This window comes from Callospermophilus lateralis, chromosome 13 (assembly GCF_048772815.1).
Source record: "Callospermophilus lateralis isolate mCalLat2 chromosome 13, mCalLat2.hap1, whole genome shotgun sequence".
Taxonomy (NCBI): Eukaryota; Metazoa; Chordata; class Mammalia; order Rodentia; family Sciuridae; genus Callospermophilus; species Callospermophilus lateralis.
The window spans coordinates 10,584,733-10,591,097 of NC_135317.1; the positions used below are offsets into that span (position 1 = coordinate 10,584,733).

A 6,365-nucleotide genomic window follows, 5' to 3' on the forward strand; every position below is an offset into this window, starting at 1 on the left:
AAGATCATTAATGTCAAAAGAAAAATTGTGGTTCTATTCCTGGAAATACTCCAGTTTATTAAACTAAACAACAGTAGCACTTAGAATTCCCCTAAAAATTTAGAGAAGATGCCCAAAGGTGACAATTTATCCTCCTGTTTAACTCTAAATTGTATGAATTGGTTAGGACTAGTCCAGCCAGTAAGAGTGTGTCTTGTAAAAAATAATTAAAATAACCAGATAGAATTTTGAAGGAAAATATCTGCATTTGAATAAAGAAATAAAAGTGTTAATTTTCAAAAGAATATATTAGCTATTTGCAAAATTACAATTCAATAAAACTGTATCACCCTGATTTTATGACTTAAAGTTGTAGCAATGCCAAGAAATTTTACTCACGGAACAACAGGTTAGAACATAGCCACAGAGTCAAAGGCATTGGACAAACAATAATGGTCAATAACAATAAATCATACACAAAAAAACTGGTCAAAACAGGAACAGTCAGAGCTCTGAAAATGCAGGGAAACACACAGATGCCCAAGAAAGGCTGTTTCCATGAGCACAAGAGGCAGCCACACATATCACATTTTGCTTGGAATTCTTTTTTTCAATTTCAAGATATTATGGGGTGCTGGATAAAGCAGAAGGTCAACCCCAAGGGAGTCACAAGTGAAAGCCATTTACTTATCTCTGCAAACAAGATTTCCAATACCTGTAGGAGCCACCATCCCATAGCAACTAAACACACCCAAATACTCCAGTTTACAGTGTACCTGCCCCTTCCAACTTCTCCACCATGTTAGCCAGCATCTCCTGCAGAGTCTGCACAATGAGAAACTACTCTAGCACAAAGGTACAGATGGACAGGTCCTGAGGGACATTCTGCAAGGAACGAGGGAGATCTATAAGTATGTCACCAGTATCAAGCATCCAGGCCCCATCTACCTTGGCATTCTCCAGCTGCTGTCATAGAAAGAGTAATGGTGCTTTCAACCTCTGCACTCTCAGCTGCCCATCACCACAAGACACTGTCATTACTGCTCTTGTTTGATACATTCTTAAACTCAGGGTAACAATAGTTGCCACATGGAGTGTGTATCCTGACATGCACTGCACTGGAGCTTTGTCTGTAGTTCCTGTTGTTCTCTACAACAGGGACTATTACTACCACAGGAGAATAAGAAAACAGAGAAGTTAGGTCACTTTTCTAAAGTCATAATCACAAAATAATCAAGCCAGGCTAGAAAGTTGAATTATTCTAACTCTAACATATTGGTTTCAAACCTACCAAGCATTCTGTTGATTTAAAAAATAACATTTAAGGCTGGTAAAGTGGGAGGCAGTGGCATAATTTATGTGTGTGCATGTGAGGGGAGGCAGCATAAAGGAGTCTTGGGGGTACTGTGGCATCAGAGACAGAGCTAACAGTGGGCAAGGCTGGGATGCACAAGGAACCACAAACAAAGAGGATTAGGCAAGATGCAAGAGCAGAGTCAGAAATGGATATTACACAAATTATTTTAAGAGCTGCACACAAGCATGAACTTTTCTGAAGATTCTTTCTTAGTACATAGATGAAGATGAGTGAATCTGCCTTCTTGAATCTTTTGAAGTGTCCTGTGTCTAGAACACCTAGATGCTTCTGCAAAAGTCTTGTCTTGCCAGCACAAGTTTTGTGAATGATGTTTCCTGGGGATCTTATGTTCCCTCAGTTGTTCTGAGTGGAGGACCCTTGTTGGCTTAGGTGTCGAGGAGCTTCCCAGTAACATCCTGATGGTCAGGCTCTGGAGAGCATCAAGCCGAGGCCTTGGAAACCTAGCCCTGGTGGGGGCAGTGGAACCAACTACACAAATGCATTCATGGCTCAGGGCAGCACTATGGCTACTTGTACCACAAACGATCTACAGGGTTTCCAGTATGGACAGCAGCCTCGGGTGCAAGTCTGTATCCCCCTATTGTGGGGTATACACTTTGTCACAGTTACCATGTGACAAAGTATTATATAACTATGAGGGAAATGAACCTGGTGACTTTAAATTCACCAAAATTACATCATCATTTTGCAACAAGTTGATGAAAACTGGTAACATGGAGAAGTCAGCGGGATCCATGGCTCTCCCCCCACCAACATTTAGCAGATTATTCAACCATTACCTCAACCCTCACCTCAGTGCAAAGCACTTTATGACTTTGAAGTAAAAGACAGGGAAGTGGACAAATATTGCCTTCTGTTTGAAAAGGATGTTTTTCTGACTGTGATACACAGAATGGATGAATACTTGGCTGAAGGAATGTTGGCAGATAAAGTAGGATTATTTCTGATTTCCCACATTGAGTTTAACTCACTGCTAAACTGCTGATGGAATAGGATAAGCCTCCCATGCCAGGAGTTGATGCTCGAGAATGTCCCCAAGCAACATCCCAGAGCAGCACTGGCCCAAAGCTCTCCTACACCAAGAAGAACATCAAAAAGCGGCATTTCTTCACTTCCCTCACCCTGGCAAACAAGTCTTCCCAAGCTTCCCAGAACTGCTACTCCATACAGATCAGCCCCTCCTTTCCTCATCAGAACTAGCAACCCCACAGCTGACAGGAGGATCAGCAAACTGTCTGGGCTTTCTGCAGTGCACCTTCTTAAGTTCATATGAGTACTACTGAGTTAACTGTGACCTCATTCCCAAGCAGTTCAGTGACAACTGGCTCCTCATTCCCTTTCCCATTGGATGTCCCCTACCCAGCTGCCCTTGGAACTATGAATCCTCCCCTTCCACCACCCCATCTCCTGGCTGTCATTCTCCTTGCCTCTACACCACCAGGTGCTACTGCTGCTGTTGCTGCTGTTGAAATGGGACCTAGACCCATGGCAGGATACAAAGTAAAGTTTGCACATTTTTGCAGACAGACTAACCACAGTGGGTATGTGACTATCCACCCATATACTCCCAGAAAGAAGATGAGCTAGAACTGAGAATATGGGAGACATTTTTAGTGTTTAAGCATTACTAGGATGGCTGGTTCAAAGGGATGTCAATGGATACCACTGAGCTTGGGATTTTCCTTGGAAATTACGTGGCATCTCTCACAAGGACAGTGACAAATGCTACCCAAATTAAAGTTCCTATGTATACTGTGGGTCAGACAAGTTAGGGGATGACAAGTTCAGTCCTTTCACTGCAAGAGGGCCTGCCCAGAAGCTCCAGAGAAATGGTATGGCTGAGACACCAAGGGTTGTCCCTACAGCTGTAGAGTCAGCAGCATATATCCAAATAAGTCTTCAGACAAAGGTCCTGTTGCACATGCCTGGGCAGAGGACAGTCAACCAAGCCTGCAATGAAGTGAGGGCAGTTGTGGCACATAATCGAGAATATCCCACAGCAGCACTGATTCCCATCAAGGTACAGAATGCTACCTGCATCTGTGGGTATGCCCCACCATTTGCTGGCCTCCCTACAGCCTCTGCCACCAATGGCAGGCTCTGCTGACCATGCTGCTGCTGTCAATTCCAGCCAAGCTGGTACCACCCTGGTTTGTGCTTCAGCCACTTCAATGATCTCCCCATGTATCACCAATGCCTCACATAAAACCAAACCCAGTTGCCAGACAGTGACCATTCTCCCTGGACTTCCCACAACTCCAGATGGTTCTTCATCAGCTTGTGGGAGCAGTTCAGCAAGAAAACTGGAGAAGGACAGTAAAACAGAAAAACAGGGTTTATTGAGGTTGCTTTCTGGTGCTGCCACAAAATGGAATCCCCAAGTATCCCCTGCAACATTGCTGAAGTGGAAGTAGAGGTAGAAGTAGAGCTGGAAGTGGGGCTAAGTTGTGGCAAGTTGCCCCTACAGAAACCCATGTTCCAGAGCTACCACTTGGGGGAGACCATGGCAGGGCTGGCTCTTGCCTCATGGACATGAATGGCCCAGTCATTGCAGCACCAGCAAGCACAGCCTTGGATCAAGAAGCATTCCATCTGCAAACTAGCTCCCTGGACTTTGCAGTCCCCATTGCTTCACCTCCTCATCAAGCATGTTCCTCACTGGATCCTATCATGAATGAGTCTAGCCTGTTGTTTGTGAAAGGCCCTCGGTAGTGGTTTCTTATCCTCCCCAGAGTGAGGCAGAACTTGGGAACTTAAAGGAGATATTATGTTTCTTCATAAAAAGTGAAAGGATGGCTGGTTAAAAGTCATATTACAATGCAATGGGAAAAACTGGGCTTTTCCCAGGAGGCTTTGTGGAAAACATTGCAGGAGACAAACACTGGGAAGACTTAAAATCACATCACACAAATGAAGAGCACAAAGTAGTCTGATGGAAAAAGCTCATGCCTGGACTTCCAGAAGGTCAGGAGCTCAGCAGGGGGTTGGTGTGTTACTCCCCAGTCTCAGCACAGCCACACCAGCCAGCAGAGTGAAGCAGGTGTCTGGGTTTTACCACTCAGTTGGGATTTTAAGGTGTGCCTTGTGCTGAGCAACCATTTTTTTATGTATAAGTAAAATGAATAATTGTTTACAAGGTGTAGCTGATGTATTTGCTTCTTTTAAAACTGAAATTTTCTTGTAATAGATAAAATCTTTGGATTATGATTTCAAGAAATTAATTTATGAAATGAGAGCCAAAGAGAAGCTGATTATCTCCTGTTTAAAGCAAGAGATTCATTGTGCTATAGAATGCATCTTCTCTCCCTCATCCCTGCTCCCCAGGGATGAGGGAGGGAAGACAGAACTTTTGCTTAAGACAGAACTTTTGCTTATCTAATTTGGGTTTTCCTCTTTGAGAAACTAAACATACAACTCAGTCAGTATTAGTAACAGCCTATGCTAGGGAGAAAAACTCAATAAAAGAAAAGTTAATGATTCTTTCTTTCTAATTTTGATCATGAGTCAACCTGAAGATTTAATACTTAATTTAATTTTATAAGTTTTTAATTTTCCTAGAATGAAACCAATGAAGTGGTGGGAAAAACAAAGCACAAGCATTGACTAGAAATGTATTCAGAAATAATATTTAGTTTTATGACAGAAGTAGCTTAATTCATTGATTGTAAAGTAGGTAATGTTAATCTTATAATTGCTGTCTGAGAATGGCTATGATATGTAATTTCCATTTTACCACATAAACTGCATGTCCAGAACATTTTTGAGATGTGGTGGTAAGTGATGTGCTTGTGTTCAAGTCAAATGCTGAAGAAACAATGTGAAAAATTTACATGCATCCATTGTGGCTCTTTCTCAACCATCTTGCATGTTCCACAGTAACATGGATGTGCATGATGTATACATTTCATTGCAGTTTTCTGCTGAGTCTAGTTTGCATTCAGAATTGACCAATGCAGGAGATGTAAAATAACCAGTATTCTCTACCCCAAAGCCACTCCTGACCAAGGTCTGCTGAGCACACTCTCTCCCTCCCTGGGTAAGGTGTCCATCAGCCATCACAGGAGTCATAAATAAAAATGCTCTTTGTGTTCTCCCAGCAGACAGAAGGAAAGAAAGAGTTTATCCAGGCGCTGTTCCATGAAAGCTCTGGAAGGCTTGGAAGGAGCCAGTGTGTCCACACCTTCCAGTTATGGCAGGATCCAGCTGAGCCTACCTTTTTATATTTATATCCATTCTTTGTCACTGGCCTCTTCTACCAATTTCATTATGGTGCCATACAGTCAAGGGTTTGCAGCATCCTGAGAACAAAAGGAGGGAAAGCAGCCTGGTAGTGAGGTAGTTACCACAGTTTTCCCATGGGAACTAATATTAAAACAACAAATTTTTAAAAAATTAAGAATTAATGCTTGTAAATAGAAACATGGACTGAAAAAAACTTCATCCAATTGCAAAAAGGTTCATCATCTTAAAAAGATATAAAATGTAGGGCTCGGGCTGCAGCTCAGTGGTAGCACACTTGACTGGCATGTATGAGGCCCTGAAATTGATTCTTAGCGCCACATGTAACAAAATGAAATAAAGATCTATCAACAACTAAAAAATTGTAGGATGTGGATGAAAATAAAATCATTCCTAAGTTAACCTCTGATTTTATAAAACACTTTACATTATTTTCCTGTGTGTTGAAGTAAAAAAAAAATACTCAGATATCCATGTAATATATGGAGTTTGGTGAAATAAACAATTTAGGCCAAAAAACTGATGCCAGCTTTCATATATGTAAGTTGACACCAATGTGCCATAATATTCTTTATTTTAGGAAATTAGTGTATTTTATAAAAATTTTAAAAAGTATAAAGATACTACAGGTTGAGTTAATTTTCACCTGTCTTTTATTCATATTCTAAGCTATGTGATTGAAGTTTTTCTTTTAATAGCTTTTTACTATAAATTTGTCTAAAATTTCATCTGTAAATCCATCATTAGCTAATATCATGTATGGGTTTTC

At 41.4% G+C, this 6,365-nt stretch overlaps 1 pseudogene; it reads left to right on the forward strand.

The window, feature by feature from the left end:
* The first annotated feature begins 1,562 nt into the window (after positions 1 to 1,562).
* Positions 1,563 to 3,771, forward strand: LOC143379550 (E3 ubiquitin-protein ligase SH3RF1 pseudogene; annotated as a pseudogene).
* The last annotated feature ends 2,594 nt before the right edge of the window (positions 3,772 to 6,365 follow it).